Genomic DNA, 24,729 nt, shown 5'->3' on the forward strand with positions numbered 1-24,729 from the left:
TGCATGATAAGCATTTTGATATTAATATTAACGAAGGTTTATCTTGCAATGTTAGTCAGCGGGATGATTCATTCGAGCATCTCTTTGAAAAATATTCTAGTCTACATAGGCTTCAAAATGTTATAGCGTATATTTATCGCTTTTATAAAAATGCTTCTAAGTCAGGTCATCAATATGACTCTACATTGCTAACCCCTAAAGAGCTTCAAGAAGCATTAATTGTCATTATAAAAAATGTGCAAAGGAAACATTTTTCTAACGAAATCGAAACATTGCTGTCAGGTAGGTCTCTTAAATCAGGGATAGCAGATTTACATCCTTTCGTGGACCAGCGTGGTGTCCTTCGCGTGGGCGGCAGGCTGCAAAATGCAGACATTTCGCAAGCTAGAAAGCATCCGCCAATTCTCCCGAAAGGGTCATTTTTTACTTCATTATTGATTAAAACGGAGCACCTGCGTCTTTTGCATTTGGGTGCCAGAGCTGTTCTGAGTTCTCTAGCTCAAAAATATTGGATAATTAATGGTATTAGGGAAGTAAAGAAAGTAGTAAACAAGTGTGTTACATGCTTGCGTCTGAAGGCTGAAGCTGCAAAGCAGTTGATGGGTTCTTTGCCAGTAGAGAGGATTACAGCTAGTAGAGCTTTCCAGTATGTTGGAATTGATTTTTGTGGTCCATTTAGCACGAAAGTTGCTAGAATACGAAGACCTCTTGTTACAAAAAGCTATATTGCCCTTTTTGTATGTTTTGCTACAAAGGCAATACATGTAGAGTTAGTGTCGAACCTTACAACTGAAACCTTTCTAGCATGTCTCGATCGTTTCATATCTAGACGTGGCATGCCCACTGTTATTTATTGTGATAATGCTAAAACTTTTAAAGGTGCTGCAAACCAGCTCAAAGAATTGTATGATTTACAATGTTCAAATGAACATAGAGATTCTGTGTATCGATATTGTAATAAGAAATATATTTCATTCAAGTTTATACCAAGCTATGCGCCTCAATTTGGAGGCCTCTGGGAAGCCGGAGTCAAGAGTGTCAAATTCCATTTAAAACGTGTGGTTGGAAATCATTGTTTAACTTTTGAGGAACTTTATTCGGCGATCGTTCAATTTGAAGGGATCTTGAACTCGAGACCCTTGCTATCCTTGGATCCTAATGAGGGTAAATACTTGACACCAGGTCATTTTCTTATTGGTACGGCAATAACAAGTTACCCAGATGTTGATTTAACTGAAGTTCCAGTTAATCGATTAAGAAAGTTTTGGGGCATTGTTACTAGATTAAAGCAGGATTTCTGGAAGACGTGGTCTAAAGACTACCTCTGTCAGTTGCAAAGTCGTCCCAAGTGGAAGCATGACCTACCAAATTTAAAAATAGGTGATTTAGTTCTTGTCAAAAATGTAAACACTGCCCCGTTGTGTTGGCCAATGGGCCGCATAGTTAAGATATTTCCTGGAAAGGATGGTAGAGTCAGAGTGGCCGAGGTGAAAATGGGGGACAAATTGTATGTCAGACCTATTACTAAGCTGTGTCCTTTACCTCTTGACTAAATATTGTCTGTCTCGTTAAATTCTTGTCTTTGATCTGTAAATCTAAATTTAACTCAACTCGCCCGGCCCAATTATGTTCAGGACAAGTCTGAACATAGCTTATAAAATATTGTATACTTAACTTTAGTGTTAATATTTGTTGCTTGCAACATTTTAGAATAAGTTTGTCTTTGACGCGCTGTCAGCGCTCTCTTCATTCTGTGCCATAACTGGATGTAGTAGCTTTTAAAATTAGCTTTCAATAAAAGTTGATAATTATATAAATCTAATCGCATTTTAATTCAAACAGATTTGGATACTCGTATAATTGTAATCAAACTTCACAGGTAAGTTCGTTTGATTATTAATTATACTTCCTATCCAAATCCAAGACAACAATATAATTTACTGAGCAGATGTTCAGAGCCTTGTATCTAAATACAGATGCGAAAATAAAATGAAATATCGATATCAAATCAGTAAGTTACGTATACCGTTACTGATATTACTGATTTCAGCTGAAGAGAACAACGGTGTCTCATAAGAGGTACATATTAATTTATACCAAAAAATTGTAATTATGTATCTACCTACAAATGTAATTTTATGTAGATATATATATCATAATAATATTATATTATAATGATGGGCGTCATTAATTAACTTAAATTATTATTCTTAAATTACTTGAATCAATATTCCTTTGTGGTGAAAGTAAAAAACAAAAAAGTAGGTATAAAACTTTCTTTGGTTACATTGTAATACCTATTGGTAAGTTGTTTAAATGTAATTTTGCTATTGCTTATGTACTTAAACCATTACGCCATTGAAAGGTGTGTTCAATCTTTAGTTAGCTCTCAATCAATATTGGACCCATTATATTATTGATATTTCAATTTCATTAAAATACGAGTATACAATGTTTTAATTTTCAAGATTATAATAACTTCAACGGTTGAGGATGTGTGTTTTCTGTCAGACACTATACTTATAAATAAGCCGTTTTGTATCATTTAGATTTTTCCAACCACTCACTGGATGTAATTATTTTATGCGTTATGATTTAACTATGAATGCGTGTCTTTTTAAGTATTGACACTAAAATATAACTTTATGACACTTTGCAATGAATATTCAATACAACAATAAATACCCTCTTCTATACACAGCTTATAAATGTGGGTAAAGGAGATTTTTCTTCATTGCAAGGTTGTCGTTGAAATCAAGTTTCCATACTTTTAGACTAAGTCCGGACAACGACTAGTAGAAAATCCTGTAGGTATTGTTTTGAAACTTATCATTTTTCAAATTTTCAATTATAATTCAGCTTTAAAATATAGATTTATATAGTTGGTCAAACCAATTTGTCAGTCAGTAACAACCAGGAAAACTATACTTATCCTTTTCTTTTGGGTACTAGTACTAGTGTAAGACAAAGATAGTATGATTCTCTCTGTCCTTGATTGAAATGAGACAGTCACATTCTCAAACAATATGTAAATAGCTAAATAATATATATAGATAGACTACCTTTATTAATAAATAAGTCGTCTTTCTTTACGTATCTTACGTATCTGACCGATGACGACTACACGTGATACAAGTGGTCAGTAAACTTTGGTAGATTGTAGTGTAGGTAGGTGTTAAATTATGATATTATATTTGTGAACGAAATATAAGGCATTTACTTGAAATTTAACTTTCAAGGAGTAACTTATAGTAACATTTTTTAACGTTACAATAAGACTGTGCAGCGTGCACAGTATTCTTGTGATACCTACACAACCAACAATAATTAGAAAAACACAGATAGGAGTTATTTTTAAACACAAGTTCTATTTAATAAATCAGATAGAAATATAAAAATTAGGTGAGTTGACCGTGACGTCACGATGTAAATGTTTTATGTAAATTCCATATTATTAGCAAACCGTTTTGACAGTTCAAAAAAAAAAGTAGGAAAATACCCTATTATAACTGTACAGCAAGACAATATGACAACCTAGAGCATTTAAATTAATGACAATATTAAATTTTATTATTGTTTAAGGATATCAATCCTTTATTGCGATTGTCAATCTAGCTATTTAGCGAAAGCGATTCATGTAACAGGTTACAGCATTTAACTCTGGTTGCAAGGTTGTACAATTGTGCATATTGGTTTTCAGCTGAGGTTTCCAGCGTTGATTTCGCGTCGTGGGATGTATGCGTCAACCACGGCGCAGCCCTTGTTAGTTGCGGCGACGACGGTCCCCTGAAGTTTAGAGCCGAGATAACCAGTAAGCAAATCGTACTGGATTTGTTACGAGTAGGTAAATTGGGCTCGTTGAGATGGTATATATTTGACTGCAGGTCAAATATTGAATGCAAAATCGTTTAAAGGGTTACATATATCACTTTCCATATATTGTTCACTCGTCATACAGCACCGTTTGAGTACATTTTGTTACCAGGATTTTAGCCTGCATTAATACCAATTAAATTACTTCAACATAACTAAAATCTCCTCTGTATTTCACATACGTAAAGCCACAGTCACATCACTATTAAAGTGGAGTCAACATAAAGATCTGGATACAGACTATGACAAGTACATTACATTGGCATCAACACTGTTACAGTGGAGCAACGTTATATATCTTTGACTTAGTTTACAACGAGCAAAGCGTCTGCAGACCAAACATACCGAAGAGCGTAAAGACCGAAGAACGAAGTGACTGAAGAACGAAGTGATCGAAGAGCGAAGCGGCTGAAGAGCGTAGCATCCGAAGAGCGAAGCGACCGAAGAGCGTAGCATCCGAAGAGCGAAGCGACCGAAGAGCGAAGCGACCGATGAGCCAAATGACCGAAGCAATCGAAGAGCGAGTCAATCATTATTATGTAGTTTTAGATATTACGCAATAATCATCATAAATCTTCAACACAATAAATGTGGAGTAAAGATAGCCTCGTCACTATTAATGCGGGGCAAATTTAACCTCGACGCTGTGAAAGCGGAGCTCTCGACACAATTACTGTGGAGTAAATATAGTCTCCTCACTATTAAAGTGGGGCAAAGTTACCCTCAACGCTGTTAAAGCGGAGTTCTCGACACAATTAATGTGGAGTAAAGATAGCCACGTCACTATTAAAGTGGGGCAAATTTAGCCTCAACGCTGTTAAAGCGGAGCTCTCGACACAATTATTGTGGAGTAATGATGGCCTCTTCACTATTAAAGTGGGGCAAAGTTACCCTCAACGCTGTTAAAGCGGAGTTCTCGACACAATTAATGTGGAGTAAAGATAGCCACTTCACTATTAAAGTGGGGCAAATTTAGCCTCAACGCTGTTAAAGCGGAGCTCTCAACACAATTATTGTGGAGTAATGATGGCCTCTTCACTATTAAAGTGGGGCAAATTTACCCTCAACGCTCTTGAAGCGGAGTTCTCGACACAATTAATGTGGAGTAAAGATAGCCTCTGCACTGTTAAAGTGGGGCAAATATAACCTCAACGCTGTGAAGGCGGAGCTCTCAACACAATGATTGTGGAGTAATGATAGCCTTTTCACTATTAAAGTGGGAGAAATTTTGCTTTTAATCTCGTTTTTAACTAAATATTTATGTGATATGAATTTTAATTTATACGTGTTAATTAATGTGCAATATTATAAACTCTCCTTTTGTCATTGACTTTTATTTGGTAACACGTTTAATACCGAGTACCTACCTGTTTGATGATCATCTTGTTGCATAGTTTACCTAAGCTTGTAAAGTACTCACTCTACTTAAATTACCAAATTCTGAATCCCAGTTGTCATTAGAAGGTTATACTTATATTTCCGATACGATTTACGCATGGGTTAACGATCCTCGACGCTATTGTACTAGCGCAGTATTATTGTTGGACGTAGTCCATAATATTACACTAATCAAGTACCTATACTCTGTCCATGATTTATTTCATTCTAAAATTACATTGAGTTGATAATGTGCAAGTGTCTAAAAAAAAATTATGTAAGCACATTCATGAGGTTTACACGTACAGAGTAGGTACTATTGTAGAGAGTAACTAATAACTGGCTATGTGATGTTTAGCTTATTATAGCATTGGTACTTAATACTGTCAATCAAGAATGTCTAGTTATCACAAAGCAGGAGATTAACTGATGAGCAAAGGGAGGCGACCACACCGACTGGACCCAAGACTCGACGATACCGCGATGTGCGATTAAAGTACCTAATCCGTTTTAATCCTTACGATCCATTCACTATGTCGGTATCGAAGCACGCATAGCGCGTGCTGGTTGTATACATCGGTTACTGGCATTAAACACTTTATTTACATTATGTGTATTTAATGAAATTTTTCATTTTACATATAAATGTAGGTACCTGTAGGTATCTTCATAAGATGGTAATTAAACTTGTTGGTTACAGAATATGTATATTTGCACAAAGACACATTTGCTACTGTTCATAAGCACTTATTACCAATCGGCAAGGATTAATATTGTTACCTATCTTTTTTATTACACGGTAGGGTAGATCGGACATGGTAAGGGCCGTTTTCTTGAAACGATTACGTAGTACGTATAAATACCTAGGTATATAAAGTTTATTCAATTCAGATATGGTTTGTATACTAGTATACAGTATATAAAATCTGTAGGCGAAAGCATGTCAATATAATATAATAATATAGTGTTCGCATTCGTAAACAATTTACAGAGCGAACATTACATAGTATGAATGTACCATTTTTTATTCAAAACATGAAATGTAACTAATATCTACATATAACTATAACCTTTGGATTTTGAATTAGTCATATAACTGGGTTAAAGGTCATTTTGTGATTTATTTATAGCTCCGTACTTATTATATTCTAAAAAGAAGGTAGTTGTAACAATTGATTTCGTACGAACGCAAAGATTACTTACTTAGTTGATTTCTTAGGTAATGAGTTTATCACGCTAAATGAAAATACGATTACAAATTAAAGTATACCAGCCATGTCAAGAATTGTAAACGTGACTAGACTTGCCGTGCCGAAAAAACATAAATTTTTCGCTCGGGGGTACGGCGGCGGCCGGCAGTACAAATAATGTTTTAATTCTATCATTATTATCATTCAGCGCTCAATAGACATATTAAAATTACTCACCCTAACTTCATCAATCGAAACACACACACAGATATTTAGAGGAACACTATTTTGGCGAAAATACGTGTGACTCGGACTAACACAAAAACATGTAATGACGGGTATCTGAGGAGCGGTGTCGGAGTGGGATGGCTGGGGATGATAGCGTAGCGAGTGAGAGGGACAGTGCGAACTTGTTTTTTAAATATTATATCTCTAAAATGTGTGACAAGGACGGCATGATTCCATGTACTGCTGCTCAGTAAATTATATTGTTGTCTTGGATTTGGATAGGAAGTATAATGTACAGTTTAATAGAAAAAAATAAAAATATTGACGAACAAACCAAAATCGGTTTGCAATTTTTTTATTCAACTATTAGAATTATCAGCCGAAACTATAAGCGTTTTTGAAACTTTATCCCCTAAGGTGGCGAAATAGGGGTTGAAAATTTGTATGTGGATCAAAATTTATTTCGAGTGTGGGGCTTGAAACTTTTTATATGCGCATATTATTAGAATACAAGACAAGTAATTTCAGCGTTTTTAAAAATTCATTCTCTAAGGGTGTAAAAAAGAGTTCAAAGTTTGAATCCATTACATATTACTTTGACTGCCCCTCCTGCCTACCTGCCAGGGGATGGCGGATGTCTGCCGGGCTCAATTAGCTTAGCTTTACGTATATTACATCTGTGCTAAGTGAATTCATCCGATACCAAAACTTGCACCTTATGACACTACTTCCCGTACTAGTATAGATATAAAAAAATATAAGGTAGATATTACAAACATTAAAAATTAAATAAACTAACTTATCTATAAAATAAAACTAAATTAAAACTAAAAACTAATACTAAATAAAATTAAATTAAAATACGTCTAAGAAATTGGGCCCCTTTGGCATGGTGCCGAGGACGCTGGCAGCATTTCCCCGCTGTATTGCGAAGCTAATACGTTGAGCAAGAAAGCTGCCAGCTCTTCGGTCACCAGTGAAGTCGATAAGCCTTTTTGAAAGTTCTTTAAAAAGTTGTAGGGCATTAGGACCCCACGGGCCAAGGGTCTCAACCCCAAATGGCATAAAAATATACTCGGGGCCGAGACCCCTGTACTTCTGGAATTTGAGCTTTTCGGCCGCCTTAGCCGCCGCACCTGCTTGTTGACTGGTTCCCGTGAGGTGGGAAGGGGCCAGAGTGTCTACGCAGGTAGCGTCCCACACTAGCACCCTTCCCAAACCCCAAGGAACCAGGGACATACCGTCCGGTCTCTTGCCGTCGTCTCTAGCTATGTCAGTTGGCTCCAGTAGAGCCGGCACGTTGACGGATGCAAGACATCGGCGCATTATGTCATTCAGTGCGGCGTGTCTTGAAAAGCGGCCAGCACTTTTTTGACAGGATAGCCCGTGGTGTCCTAATTCATCGACTTCACTGCCGCAGGGGCACCTGTGTGGAGCACAGACGCGGACTCCAAGCCGAAGACAGGTCGCGATGCGGAGAGTATCCGGCGTGAGGAAGGTTCCGGTGTTCGGTGAAGGATAAGCCCGTAGCCAATCACCGGACTCCCTTGACGCCGAACTCGCCGAAGCCAGTAGCCTGGCCCGTTCGCGGCCTGTACTACGGCTTAGGAGGGAATTCACTGAAATTTGGCACATGATGTCATCCCAGCTCCTTTGACAATTTGGTTGAGTTGGTAAAGATTAGATTAGATTTATTTAACACTCCTATAGCTGATAGTTCCGTTTTCAAAATCATTTGTTATTGACTTAGAAAAAAAAAAAAAAAAAAGCGCTATTCGGCTTAGGAGGGCAGAGTAGACCCAAAAATACAAAAAAGTACGTTGCCAAAAACTTTAAGGAATATTTTCTTATGCAAAATATCATTAAAAATTAAAACAACAATATCTAACTGAAACAAAACGTAAAAAGTTGTATATATATATGTCGCAGTCGGATCGTATAATCCGCCGTATTACATTACGGCTAGCCGTTTTCAAAAACAGGGGCGTTTTGAAATGCGGCGGTTTAACGATTAGCCGGATTGAATGCGGCTGAATGAGAATCCGCCGGAATGTATTCGGCGCCATACGTTCTTCAACACGGCTAGCCGTAATGTAATACAGCGAGTCATTAGCCGCCGCTTTGACAGTTTTTAGTTCCCATTTTTAACACCCGTGGCGCTGCTTGACAAACGCTGGGGTGTCCATCAAATCTGGAGTTCGTCGGACTGTTTCTTTTCAAAAAAACATTTTTTTTCGCAACTTAACTAGACGGAGCCCCGCTTCGCGGGGCTCCTATTTCTGAGCGGTTTGCCCTTCGGGCATCTGAAGCTACCTAACGAACCTAACCTACCTACCTATTGATTTAGTGAGACGTCCGTGAAAACATTACACTTTGGGGAAAAAAGCGTAGGTAGGTAAGTAGGTTAGGTTCGTTAGGTAGCTTCAGATGCCCGAAGGGCAAACCGCCCAGAAATAGGAGCCCCGCTTGCGAGGCTCCGTCTATTTAAGTTGTGAAGGAAATGTTTTGGAAAAGAAACACATGTAGTGCGGTGGGACATGGTAAAAATAAATTAAATTGCAAACATTGTCAAACTCCGGTTACGTAGGCGACCTAAAGAACTGGTCACTCTACAATCTAAAATAGTAGTACGATGCGGCTAAACGTTGGCCGCCTTATTGAAGAACGTATCGCAATGACAATCCGGCTAATCGTCGAACCGCCGCATTTCAAAACGCCCCTGTTTTTGATAACGGCTAGCCGTAATGTAATACGGCGGATTATACGATCTGACTACGACATATATATATATATATGTATGTCCACTGTTATGTAGCCGTGTATGCTTCGCAAAAGCTAATGTAATTATGAGGCGTGGCATGGCTAGCTTCCTGGCCGTTACGGTAATGTATTCTAATCGACTTCGAGCTACTAAAGGAAATGAATGGATAAAATTCATTCATTCAAATCGATGTTGTGCGAGTATTACGTCATAATTTTATCGATATCGACTTATAGTAAGTGCCATGGAGTATAGAGTGAAAGGAGCAAAATCTCTTATGGTAGAACAGTTGTAAAAGTACTGATTTAAACTTTCACGATTATTAAACATTATCAAACTACACAACGGGACTTAATCCTACTTATTTAAGTTTTAAGATTTACCTCCGACGTTTCGAGGACGGCGTTGTCCCCGTGGTCTCGGAGAAGACTGGCTCAAGTTGAAATCGAATATCGTTAGTGTTGTGTGTCGACAGAGTAATCCCTAGTGCGCAAAACGTTCAAACTGATAAACAAGACCAAGTGCGGGTAGTTCGAAAAACTCGCGCGGCTAGAAGATGTTGATGTCAACTTGAGCCAGTCTTCTCCGAGACCACGGGGACAACGCCGTCCTCGAAACGTCGGAGGTAAATCTTAAAACTTAAATACGCGATTAAGTCCCGTTGTGTAGTTTGATATAGTTGTAAAAGTGTCCAACCGTCAGCTGTAAATAATAGTTCCAAATCTCTCCACGTAGCGCTAGAGTAGCTAAGGATGTAGGCATCAAAGGCTCAGATTTTTTATCAAGTATTCTAGGTATTGTGTCGCCACCTATATAAGGTTTTTTGACGGACACTTTTTGATAGATGGAGATTGTATTCCTTACCTCTACCTTCCATAGTGTCACTTACCATCGCACTTTTTGAACGTCAAACCAAATTGCACCCGTCAAATCAGCCATTTTCAACTTCAATCTCGTATCGAGACTACAGATGTAGCGCATACACCGAAATAAATAATTTTCTACAATACTACCAGAACGTATAGTAATTAAAAATATAGTTTTATACCTACTAAAATCCGGTAGTAATAACAAAAAATGTTGTATCGTGTAAAACTTGTTTTTTAAACATCACTGTTTAATTCTAGTTAAATGCAATTTAGTACTGCTTACAATTTCGTTGTATATGTAAAGATGCAAGTGTTGTAAATATTAAACGTTTGTCTCGTTTAATATATGCATCGTAACACTAACTATTGATATGTAAAAATAAAGATACGAGTGTACACGTTACAAGTTATTATGTTGTGGTTACTATAATGCATTGTAGTCTGAACGAATCAAACAGTACGGTTACCATCAGTTTGTCACTGACGTAAACGCCGTCGAGAACGTAATTTACTTTCTATACATCTCGCTCGCACTCGCATATTAGTGCAAACGGGATGTATAGAAAGTAAATTAAGTTCTCGACGGCGTTTGTGTCAGTGAGAAACTGATGGTAACCGTACTGTTGTGCCAACACCACGGTGTATGCGCGGGTGGCGGGGGGCGGAGAAAGGAATTGCGCAAGTCACAGAACAGCAGCCATTACGCCAGCGTCTTACGTTGCGGCCGGTCGATGTTTTTATTTACGTAGATCCTGTCCATAATTTTATTGTAAACTAGTACAAGTGTATAGTATAAGTGCGTGTTGTTTGCGTGTCGCTGACACAGTGAAATGTGCGGGCTCCGATTAAGGAAAAGTCCTCCCGCACCGATGTGGATAATGAGGGATTCACACTGGTGGAAAGGAAACGCAAGGCGCGCAGGGCGCCTCGTAAAACTCTGTGTGGCACTGCGGAGCCGGTTAATTCTAGCCTACGAGTTACGACACCGAGTAAGGCGCTCTACGTGTCTCGCCTGCATTACTCCGCCGGGGCCGACGAGGTGGTGGAGTACGTCCGCCGGAAGACTGGCTACACGCTGAGAGTGCACCAGCTACAGTCGCGTCACTATGTGCACTTCAGTTCATTTGTAGTGTGCGTGCCGCGGCCTCTGCAGGACACCATCGCAAGCGCGGACTTCTGGCCGAAGGGTGTGGTGTTTCGGCGGTTCCGGGGCAACCTGTCGAATCCTACGCCGAGTCAGACGACGCTACGGAGCCACGCTGTTACGTCGTCGCCCAAATCCAATGTTTAATTTGTATGTCATTTTTGTGTCTATTGTTTTCTTTGTGGAGACACAAAGTTTCTTTCATTTGTAGTGTCACAGTGCCTTGGTTTTACTGTAATGCTGTGTTACTTATTTGATCAATAAAATAAAAAAAAATAAGTGTGCTTAAAAACTTGTCTGTATTTACTAGAAGAGCAGTGTACTGGTTATATATTGTTCACGTAACCAGAACCCACTGTGCTGAAGGGACTTCTAAACGGGCCATATGTTCACTGCAATATGTGGCCGGCAACTATTAGTGTCCCTCTCTAACATGTGAGTAAGAGGACACCAATAGTTGCCGGCCACATATTGCTGTGAACATATGGCTCGTTTAGAAGCCCCATTAGCACAGTGCGTTCTGTTAACGTGAACAATATAAAACCAGTACACCGCACAAATCGTTCAGTTACATATACTGAATACCTTGTTATAACAACAGGACAGGAACGTATATGTTACTGTATTATTTAGTAACCATTAACAGACCGGCTAGTTGGGTTTACTAAAAGTCTTATACCCACGACTATACACTTCATAGAATTAAAAAATTTAATTTAACAAGAATGGTCTGGTTATGTTTACAAAGTATCCTGTCGTCACATATACAACAAGACAATATAGTACAGGTAACCAGATTGTGGTTATCAGTACCAGGTTTTTTTTTCAGTGTAATTGATTTCCATCGTATTTTCACGGAAATGTACGAACGGCTCTTGCTATTCCAGTCAGTCTCGGTACAAAAAGTACTGAGCTTGACTGAAGTAGCATGCCAAATACGAACGTTGCCGAGAAAATACGATGGAAAACAATTATGCACTTACATCTGTACTCTCATTGGAGTTGAAAATGGCTGATTTGACGGGTGCAATTTGACATTTAAAGTGACACTATAAGTCGATGTCGATAAAATGATGACGTTGATGAAATTGATGCTGTTATCAATTTGAATGAATGAATGAATAAACCATCTGTAGTCTCTGTAGTTTAATAACAATATAACTCAACAAATCTTGTTTATTATCACTTTCTATCTATATCTTCCGCCTTTTATTTCCACAATAGCGAAAATCCCGATTTCCCGATTCCCCGTATTCAGGTCAGGGATAGAAAAAGTTACACACGTGATCGTACACTTCTCACGCGTGAGGACAATTCTGATTTCACAGTTTGTTACAGTTTTAAGCTGGTTTTGACACGACCGTAACGAATATCTTGGTCGTTGGCCGCTAACGCATGACTTTCACATTATGTTACACTAGCGACCCGCCCCGGCTTCTCACGGGTTAACAAATAATACACAAATTTTCGTCAAGAATTACTCTATCGATAGGTGAAAACCGCTTGAATATCCGTTCAGTAGTTTTTGAGTTTATCGCGAACATACAAACCCAAACAGACAGATGTGGTGGGGGACTTTGTTTTATAAGGTGTAGTGATAATATCCATTGCAATTTGAAAAGACCTCAAGTAAGCCCTAAGTGGTACAAACTCCAGTAACTTACCTGCTAAGTATCAAGTTGTCAATAATGATACACCGATCAGCGTAAAGTGAAGCGACTAGCAAGTACTTGTATGGAATTTACGTTACATTGCCGACTACTAAGGCAGCATTCAAAAGTTTGTTCAGATACCGCAATGTACTGAAAATTGCATGCAAGTTCTTGTTAGTCTAAGGGCTGATTTCACGGCGCGCGAACTCGCATGCGATTTTAGTTACATTGCGGACTGTTGGTTACTTCCAATTCAACCGACCGATCAAAACCCGCAATGTAATGAAACTCGCTTCGTCTAAATGAGCCCTAAAACCTCACTTTTTTCGCTTTTTATATTAAATTTTGATTTGATTTTAATGTATTTACTAACACGTAGCTGTAACGATGGTACTAGCAATATTTTACGGAATTTAGAACGTTTCGACTTTTTTTTTATGATGACATTTGAATGTTAAGCTACATTACTGTTGTGGCGTCGTCGGTCGTCAAGCTATTTTCAATGTCGTATTAAAATAAAATCAAAACCCGTAACAAACTGTAAATCTGAATTGGGCCCCGTGTTTCGCGAATGGCCGCTTGAGCAAGACGAATGGTTGCGATTACGATTTTAACATATAACACGCAATAAGTTTTGGGGGAAAGTTTTCTTTGCGCCACTGGCAACATCCAACTAACCCGGGGTTAACCGGTTAAACCTGGAGTTACCATGGTAACCAGTACAATTTATGGGTTAACGTTTTAACGTTTTAACCTCGGGTTGGGATGGTGCAAGGCGCTTAAAGTCTATACAGGGGTTTTCTATTGAAAATATATCGTTAGACAAAATCAAGTATTCGTCAAGTTGTTTGTTTTGTTTCTTACGTAAAATGTAAAATTTACATTATATACATACGTATATTTCCAATCATAAATGGATTCATTTATAAGCCACAATACGAGTAGAGTTGGATAAAACTAATTAGGTATGCATGGCATTTGCAATCACATCATGTCGCCATGCCATCATTGATGTCATCATCATCATAATTTAAGAGCATGGCTCTTGTCGGTGGAGTATGCGCCAGTTTTCGCGGTCCTCGGCCAGGTTCAGGTCCTTGTCATTTGCTTTTGCTTTTAGTTGTTGTGTATAGCTTGCTCGTGGATTTCTTCTTCCTGTCCTAGCTTCGATCTTGCCTTCTAATCTAATATAGGTTTTTAAAGAAAGTGTCGTGTCGTTATCAAGTGACCTATCATTTTGCCTCGTCTATTCTCTATTCTCATTGATGTCAAGTTTCTATAAAAATAGGTATAATTATGACGTTTGCCTCACTTTGTTCTTTCACAAAGTGCAAAGTTAGCGTGGATGGACTCTAGCGCCATCTAAAAATATATCCTAAGTCCCGTAAATGTAAACTAAACTAGAAAATGTTTGCCTCAATTATTTCGTGCGTGGTCTAAAATACAGTGTAATACAAATGAATTATTAGGTTAACTTAAAAGTTATACCAAAAAGTAGGGCATTTATCCTGGAATTACCCTAGCTAATAATTATAATCCTCATAATGTTTTAAAACTCAAATCGTATGCGACGACTAGAAATTTCGGCTAATTCTCCAATTATTCGTCGCTCCGTGTTCCATGCAAATTCGTTCGAATGCGCGCGCTGAATTATAAGTAGGGGGGATAGAATGCAGAATCTGGGAATAATAATAATAATAATAATAAGAGAGAGATGGACTCGAGACATGAACGAGAATGTCATGCGCGCCTATTATGGGGCTACAGAGGGGGGAACACAGCTGTCCGCCTACCGTTCGAGAATACTGCCTCTGTTTCAGACTCTTGAACCCACCATCACCGTGTCGGAGCAGCGATTATCGGATCAGGTGCGCGTCATTCAGCGGCTAAAGCGCTTGGATGACGCGACACTTGATCGGCTTCGCCAGGAGGCTCTCTCTGCTCGCGCGGACTCCATCTCGGTGCGGGATCTGCCCGCCACGTCGCCGGATCCGGTGCCCGCACCCGACCTGGCACCGGGGGCGCCACGGGTTGATTTCTGTACCGACGAGGGGGACCTCGTGAGTCAGAATGTGAGTACAACTGCTAATGAGCAACTGAGGAGGACTTTGGAAGAGGTGATTACGCAATATCGCGCCACAACCAACTCTAGGCCACGATTACCACGTCTGCCTATGAATAGACGCAATCTAGCGCTAATGGGAGCCGTAAACGCTTTACTAGAGCCACATTTACGGACTAGTAAAGATTTAGATGATACGCACTCGATCTTGTACTGCGGAGCCATCGCGGCGTGCCGTGTTGCTCGCGTCAAGTTCCCGGACGCTGAACGTGCACCTAGGACCGTCGGAGGTGTCCCTGCATGGCAAGCGCGGATCGAGCGACGTATCAGCTCGTTTAGGACTCTCATCGCAAAGCTAATCTGCTTCAGGGGGGGCAACAATCGCCCCCGAGTAATGCGCTTTGTGAACCAGGCGTTCGCGGGGACGGATATCAGGCCCCGCGACTACATGGCCAATGTCACAGAGCGCATCGACTTTCTAAAGCAGAAAGTCTATGCATGGGCAAACCGTATTCGCCGTTACAGAGAGCGTGTGGAGCGATTCCAGCAGAATCGCCTTTTTCAAAGTGACCAAAGGAAGGTGTACCGAAAGTGGGAGGAAACCAACCTTCGTACGCCCGACACGCAGCCGCCGGATGCTACTGCCATGACTGACTTCTGGCGTAGCATCTGGTCGATGCCTGTCGGACACACCGAGGGGAGTTGGATGAGTGTTATCGAGCGTGAGTGCGAGTCCATCGAACCTATGGGGGCAGTTACCATCAGCCCCGATGACGTAAGTTGTGCCATCCGCACGGCCCAGAACTGGAAAAGTCCTGGGCCGGATGGATTGCACAACTTCTGGCTAAAATGGTTTCGATGCTCGCACTCCTGCTTGGCAGCACAATTTCAACAAGCCCTCGAGCTTGGTTCTCTCCCACCTTCCTTAACAACTGGTGTCACCTTTCTGCTCTATAAGTCCGGTAGTACCACGGAAGCGAAGAACTACAGACCCATCACATGCTTGCCTACACTCTACAAGCTCCTTACATCCATTTTGAGAGCAAAAATCAACGCGCACATTGTCGCAAACAATATTTTAGCCTCTGCTCAAAATGGATGTAGGGTTGGGTCCCGTGGTACTAAAGAGCTCCTCCTCATAGACATGACCATCTGCCAACAAATCCGGCGGACCAAGGGGGCCCTCTCAGCCGCTTGGATTGACTACAAGAAGGCCTATGATTCGGTGCCTCATTCATGGCTGGGGAGGGTCTTAGAGCTGTACAAAGTTGATGCAGCTTTGAGAGCCTTCCTAAGCGCGTGTATGGGGCAGTGGACCACAGTCCTTCGTCAACCAGGAGGCGGGGATGACCAACCTGGCCCACAGGATTTTATAAGGATTGAGCGAGGAATCTTTCAGGGCGACAGTCTGAGTCCGCTATGGTTCTGCCTAGCTCTGAATCCCCTCAGCACCCTGCTGAAGGATTTGGGAATAGGTTGCCGGCTTCGGAGAGAGGGTGAAGTTATTTCTCACCTTCTGTACATGGATGACCTCAAATTATTTGCACCAAATACCCAAGGCTTGTTGGAGCTACTGAAAACCACCGAAGTCTTCAGTAGTGCCATCAACATGGAGTTTGGTGTCGATAAATGTGCGGTTATGCATGTACAGCGGGGGAGGGTTGTAAATTCAACAAATTTACAACTTTCTGAGACAATGTCTTTCAGATCTATCTCTGAATCAGAAACCTATAAATACCTTGGTATGTCACAGTCGTTGGGTATTGAGGACGAGGGTATTAGACGGTCGGTGAAGGAGCGCTTTTTCAGTCGGCTCACAAAAGTCCTTAACAGTCTTTTGTCAGGAGGCAACAAAGTGCGCGCCTTCAACGCCTGGGTAATGCCCCTCCTCACATACTCCTTTGGCATACTAAGGTGGACTCAGACCGAGCTGGACGCCCTGGATCGGAGGGTCCGATCACTGCTCACCACACATCGCATGCTACACCCACGCTCGTCAGTTATGAGATTGTACATCCCACGGAAGTGTGGAGGCCGAGGCTTCCTAAACGCCAAGGATCTCCACAACCGCGAGGTGTACAATCTCAGGAATTATTTCCTTAACAACGAGTGTGGGATGCATCGTGATGTGGTGGCAGTAGACAGGAACCTCACGCCGCTCTCCTTGGCAAACGAGAACTGGCGCAAACCTGTGGTACTAAGTACTGCGGATCGCAAGGCGGCATGGGAGAATAAGGTGCTACACGGGCGGTTCTACAAGGCCCTCACGGGACCCGATGTGGACCTGCTCGCGTCGGTGAACTGGTTACGATTCGGGGACCTCTTCGGAGAAACCGAGGGTTTTGCCTGTGCAATTGCGGACGAAGTGATGATGACGAACAACTATCGGAAATATATTGTATCCTGAAGGACGGTACGGTCGACATTTGTCGGGCATGCCGCCGTCCCGGAGAGTCACTCAGGCATATCATTTCCGGTTGTTCTCATCTTGCTAACGGTGAGTACTTGCACAGACATAATCTCGTAGCCAGGATTATTCACCAGCAACTTGCTCTTCTATACGACCTTGTGGACCGCGAAGTACCGTACTACAAGTACTTACCTGCACCTGTTCTCGAGAATGGTCGTGCCACGCTCTATTGGGATCGATCTATCATCACTGACAGGACTATTGTCGCCAATAAGCCTGACATCGTGCTGATAGACCGATCGCAGCGCCGGGCCGTGCTCGCCGACGTCACCATCCCCCATGATGAGAATCTCGTGAAGGCCGAGAAGGACAAGTCCAGCAAGTACCTAGACTTAGCTCATGAGATTACCGCCATGTGGGATGTTGACTCGACGATCATTGTTCCGATAGTTGTGTCAGCGAACGGTCTCATAGCGAAGAGTCTCGACCAACACCTAGAGAGACTCTCGCTGGGTGGTTGGATCAAGGGTCAGATGCAGAAGGCGGTGATCTTGGACACGGCGCGGATAGTCCGCCGGTTCCTCTCTCTGCAGCCCTGACCACCGGTAGCTTGGGCCTTGCCCCGCTGCTGGCGGCACCCTAGGTTAGGTTTTTTATAATGTGTTTATATATTTTTGTTATGTTTTGTAAGTGTTTTTATATTTTACTTTTATACTCACATTGTAAAATCCTAACCTAAGACCCTAATTGAATAAAGGAATAATAATAATAAAAATGTTTATTTATCAGCTCACAAAGGATTTGTAACAATTTCACAGTATGATAACAAAATTTAATTCGAGATGACGTTGTGATCCTTTGTGAGAGACTGGAGTCTGAACTAGGTATAAACCTGTATTACAGTTCACCAGGCTCTCACCCCGGAGAAAACATTAAGTATACCTATATTATTATATAGGTTTTGGTACTAAATCTACAAGTGTACAACAGAACTGATAATAAAAATAGAACTAAAAATATCGGAAAAATACATAGTATGATAAACAAAGAGTTAACACTCACAATGTCTATTACTGTTACACAGGAGTTGAAAGTGTGATTAATTTGTAAATGTGCTCGTGTGTGTGTGTGTGTGTGTGTGTGTGTTTGTGTGTGTGTGTGTAAGTTGCTCGAATGATATTTTAATAATGAGAGGCTAGGCAATCCTCAATCTCGTTATAAGTTAGCGTTTGTAGCCAATCAGTGACTTTCTGCTTACATTCTCTTAGTGTGAGCGCATATATATCGGTAAGGTCGTTAACCTTATTGTACAATTTAGAACTAAGGTAATCAACATGTCGTCCTGAAACTGCCAAGCGAAATTTCTGTATACCACAGACACGAACACGACGTTTATTTTTCGTGAGATTTTTATCAAAGGTTATGGTCTTATGTTTTTTTAAAATGACTTGGCGGAAAAATAGACTTCGTACCGACAGCACTTTACTCTCCCTATAAAGATCAATGGTGGGATACCTGAAGGGTTTCTTGAAAATTACCTTTAAGACTGCACGTTGCGCTCTTTCTAAGCGCAAGAGTAAGGTTTTCGCAGCACCACCCCATACACTAATGCAATAGGTTAGCAGTGATTGTGCCAAGGCAAAGTACACCATTTTTAATGTCATTTGGTCGACTACTGAGCGAAGGTTTTTAAAAATATAGATTAATTTCCTAATTTTCTTACTTAGTGTATCAATATGTAATTCCCACCGGAGGTTACTATCAACTATTACACCCAGGTATTTAATGCTGTAAGTACGCGATAGTGAGGAACAAGTACACTCAGCTAATTGCCTTGGACATCTGTGAGCAATAATTTCCGAGAACTCCGCACTCGGTTGCGAAACAGATGTTGGCGAAAAGGTTATAAACTTAGATTTATCTACATTTAGTGTAAGAAGATTAGATGACAGCCACTGCGACACATGATATAGTGCATTCTCCGATGCCTCTTTAGCGGTAGACCAATCCTCCCCATGCACAATCAGAGCCGTGTCGTCGGCATACGTAATAATCTCGCAATTTTTTAGTTGGAGAGAGCACAGGTCGTTAATATATATCAGAAAAAGTGTTGGCCCCAAAACACTGCCCTGAGGTACCCCATAGTTTAGTTGAACTTCGTTACTTGTTGTTTTATTAATTATTACACTCTTAGATCGGTCAGTCAAATAACTTTTAAAGATATCTAAAGAGATTCCTCTAATACCAATGGTTTCCATTTTGTTTAGGAGAGTCGGTATAGATGTCGCAGTCGGATCGTATAATCCGCCGTATTACATTACGGCTAGCCGTTTTCAAAAACAGGGGCGTTTTGAAATGCGGCGGTTTAACGATTAGCCGGATTGAATGCGGCTGAATGAGAATCCGCCGGAATGTATTCGGCGCCATACGTTCTTCAACACGGCTAGCCGTAATGTAATACAGCGAGTCATTAGCCGCCGCTTTGACAGTTTTTAGTTCCCATTTTTAACACCCGTGGCGCTGCCTGACAAACGCTGGGGTGTCCGTCAAATCTGGAGTTCGTCGGACTGTTTCTTTTCAAAAAACATTTCTTTCGCAACTTAAATAGACGGAGCCCCGCTTCGCGGAGCTCCTATTTCTGAGCGGTTTGCCCTTCGGGCATCTGAAGCTACCTAACGAACCTAACCTACCTACCTATTGATTTAGTGAGACGTCCGTGAAAACATTACACTTTGGGGAAAAAAGCGTAGGTAGGTAAGTAGGTTAGGTTCGTTAGGTAGCTTCAGATGCCCGAAGGGCAAACCGCCCAGAAATAGGAGCCCCGCTTGCGGGGCTCCGTCTATTTAAGTTGTGAAGGAAATGTTTTGGAAAAGAAACACATGTAGTGCGGTGGGACCATGGTAAAAATAAATTAAATTGCAAACATTGTCAAACTCCGGTTACGTAGGCGACCGAAAGAACTGGTCACTCTACAATCTAAAATAGTAGTACGATGCGGCTAAACGTTGGCCGCCTTATTGAAGAACGTATCGCAATGACAATCCGGCTAATCGTCGAACCGCCGCATTTCAAAACGCCCCTGTTTTTGATAACGGCTAGCCGTAATGTAATACGGCGGATTATACGATCTGACTACGACATAGACACTGTGTCAAACGCCTTAGAGAGGTCTAAAAATATACCAATCGTTTTATGTTTATCTTCCAGGTTCTTAATAATTAGAGACGTAAGTTTGACGACAGCATCTTCTGTAGATCGCCCCCTTCGAAACCCGTATTGATTGTCTGCCAAAATATTATGTTTATTAAGATAGTCAACAAGGAGTTTGTTGAGAATCTTTTCAAAAACCTTTGAGATACAGGTGAGGACTGAGATGGGACGATAGTTACTAACATTATTTTTGCTGCCGTTTTTATGTATTGGGTGTATAAGAGCCCTTTTAAAAACTTTAGGAAAGTTACCCGTTGAAATGCTCAAGTTGAATATAAAGGTAAGAATTGGTATAAGTTTCGTGCGATTAGATGTATTTTCCATGCGAATGTAGAAACTACTTAGTTACAGATAAATTATAGCGGCATAGGAAGTGTTCCAAGAAATTTTCGCGTAAGTAATAGATTTGAACTTTAAACATATTTTCCAATCTTATTTACGTTTATTATCGTAAAGGAACATACTACGTGACCCATTTACTAAATTTTTTGACATTATTTCAACCAAGAAGACCGACAGATCAGTACCATATCGGAAACAGATCGTATAACTAAAACTCGAATTGGCCTGTATAGCGCGTAGGGCCGAAGGCCCGAAGCGTCCAGGATTTAAAATAAGATAAAGATAAGATAAAAAATAGTTTATTCAAGTATAGGCATATTACAATGCGCTTATGAACGTCAAATAAAGATTCAAAATATTCTTTATTCAAGTAGGCCCTGCAATAAGCACATATTAATAATCAAAATCATACAAATAAGTACGTCGTTTCTCACTCTGCGGCCCTGACCACCGGCAGTTTGGGCCCTGGCCCGCTGCTGGCGGCACCCTAGGTTAGGTTTCTTATAAGTAATGTGTTTACGTGTGTCTTCTATTGTTTTGTAAGTATTTTTATATTTTACTTTTATGTTCATATTATAAATGACCTAGCCTAAGATGGAAAATAAATAAAGATTCCTACAAATAATACTAAATTTATCATCTTCAACAAATTATTCCGTGGAATTTATTGGCGTTACTAAAAATATTGAATTGTTATACAAATAACAAAAATAATAAGAATTTCAAAATGAGATTTTAAACCTATAGATATATTTAAAAAGTAATATAAACTCTAGTCTTACTGATAAATATTTAAATTAAGGGGTAGTTATTATGCCTAATAAGAGAATAGTTCTTTATGTATTTTCTGGCCCCTTGAGTAAATCCCGCTATAAGACGTTTTTCAAGACGTCTAAGCTCCAATTACGCCTGAAAAATGCTTGTAATTAAACGGATTAAGTTATTTTCAGCGCTGTAATTTTAAGGGGCTCCTCTAATTACAATCTTGACTTGTCATTAAGACGGTTTATTTCTGAGAGCTTGCGTTGTATTTTATTCGTGATTTAAAATACAGCATAAAAGGCTGATTAGATATTTTCCTTAAATTTTCCTTCAATTTAGGCTTTCGTAGCCAAAATGGCAAAAATAGAACCTTTATAGTTTCGCCATGTTCGTCTGTCTGTCTGCCCGTATATTACACCCATTTTATTGGGAAACTATTAGGATATATTTAAACGATATTAGGGACGTAGGTGTATTTTATGTGACCCTACTTACAAGGAGGGGTTACCCAACTGGTCAGCTCCGATTTGATTTATTTTTATATATGTTATAGAGTAGTCTAAAATAACAGACGCGTATTTTTTTTAGCTGCCCATACTCAACTTCCTGGGAGAAATTGCCCTCCAAAGTACTGAAATGTGACAAAACGCTCTAACTTCTGTAGAGAGTTTTGTTCAAGCAAAATGCTAGTTAATTACTGGTTTGAATATATGTTGGAGAACATGAAATAATAATAGACACGTGTTTTGCTTCTCTTCTTTATCGTATCCTCATGGCTGAGGGACGTGACGAATGTAGACACTTTTCACCAGCGCTCTCCAAGCCGCTCTGTCTTGGGCCCAGTGCATGCTAGCCTGCAATGTGGCGTTTGTCTCTGACGTTATTCTGTCCGCCCAACGTGTGGCCATACGTCCACCCCTACGCTTGCTTGCCATGCGGCCAGTAATAAGGAGTTTTTCCAGGCTATCCGGCCCTGTCCTGCTCAGATGGCCGAAGAAACCAAGTACACGTTGGGAGCAAACAGTGGAGAGCCTCGTTCTAATGTTAAGTTCGTCGAGGATTGATGCATTTGTACGGCGTTCAGTCCATGAGCTCCGGAGCATTCTTCGCCAGCACCACATCTCGAACGCATCTATCCTGCGGTGGGTGTTTTGCTATTTCGGCTCAAATTCATATTTTACAAAAAAAGACACTTCAAAATTTCATACATGTCATCGTTTCACGCGCTTCACTTCAGTACCGTGTGTTCACGTCGCCCGCCCGGCGCCGCCAACGCGTTGCCGCGCGCCTGTAGCTCCGCGTTCACCACGATACCGCGCGCCTAACAGGGTATTCAAATATTTCAAAACTACACTTTTAAGATCTTTGATGTTTCAAAATATGGTAGGACTTAATGTCCAAACCAGTTAACAACCATGAAAACATTCTTCACTACCGGGAAGTTTTTAGTTTTCATGATAAAAAAAAACGAATAAATAACCAACGTGAAGTTCGAGTGAAAGGATGAGAATTATGAAACTTTGAAGTGTGTTTTTTTTGTAAAATATGAACTTGAGCCGAAATAACAAAACACGTGTCCATTATTTTTTCATGTTCTCCAACTTATTTAATCTGGTACTTTGGAGGCCAATTTCTCCCAGTAAGTTGAGTATGGGCAGCTAAAAAAAATATGTGTCTGTTATTTTAGACTACTCTATAACATATATAAAAATAAATCAAATCGGAGCTGACCAGTTGGGTACCTTTCCTTGTGAGTTTAGAAGTATAAAAATGCGTTAACACTGAGATGATACGGAAAACTAGTTCTAACTAGTGAAAACTATAGCATGTTTTTACGGTAGCATATAAAGTATACATTAGGTATACTGCGGAACACAGGTTCACTCCTAAGTACCATCAGATCATCACGCTCCGCGATTGTTGAGTCATTTAATTTAGGATCCTAGCTAAATTGGTTTTCAATACTTACGCTATGGAATGTCCAATTTAGCTAGAACCATAAATGGCATAACAATCACGGATCGTGACTGTACAAGAGGGATTAGGTTATAGTCCCCACGCTGGCCCCAAGCGAGTTGGATATTTCGTATACGGGGGTTTTCAGAAAAAATGGTACCATTTACTTACTTTTTTTTCGAAAAACCATCAACTTTTGGGTTATTTAGACTCAGAATCACGAGTACTATTGAATGAGACAGAGAAAAAAAGTGTACCCAGTTTTTCATACAAATTTTGGGTGTCAGTTTTGTGACAGTCCATACAAAATATATGTGAAAATGCGTCACAAAACTGTAATTTATTATTTATTTGGGACATTTTTATTTTTTATTTTTAAATCGATAGTCCTTGTGATTCTGAGTAGAAATAATCTAAAAGTTGATAGATTTTCGAAAAAAAGTAAATGTAGTAGGTACACTAAACTTGTGAAAATGCCCATACACCTTTAAATTTCTTTGGTGTTTTGATCGTGTTTTCCGTAAAAAAGCTATTATTATTTGTTTTTTTATGGTTTATTTATTAAAAGGGCAAGATTTTTTCAGGAAGGCTAAGCGAAGTAATCTGTCGACGTCCTTCGCAGACATGATAGGCCATTTGTACACAGTGCTCGTTGGAGAAACAGTAGGTAGACAACTTTGTTTACACTATTGAAGTATTAGAACAAATTAAATTGTTTTCAGAAAATATTTTAATTTGTTTTTATTTCAAGTAGAAATTCTTTAAACACTTAGCACTTGGTCACTTTTTGTTAGTATATGACATTTAATCGAATTTAAACTATTGTGAGACACACTAAAACTGAATAAATTTTACGGTTTAGACTCACTTGTTTTTAGTCACTCGCGCGACAT

The 24,729-nt window shown here is 40.2% G+C and overlaps 1 protein-coding gene across 2 annotated transcripts in view; it reads left to right on the top strand.

The window, feature by feature from the left end:
• LOC134803742 (synaptotagmin-7) overlaps nt 1–24,729 on the top strand; it is an 862,565-nt gene that overhangs the window by 219,597 nt on the left and 618,239 nt on the right. The window lies entirely within an intron of this gene.

The sequence above is a fragment of the Cydia splendana genome, chromosome 27 (assembly GCF_910591565.1).
Source record: "Cydia splendana chromosome 27, ilCydSple1.2, whole genome shotgun sequence".
Taxonomy (NCBI): Eukaryota; Metazoa; Arthropoda; class Insecta; order Lepidoptera; family Tortricidae; genus Cydia; species Cydia splendana.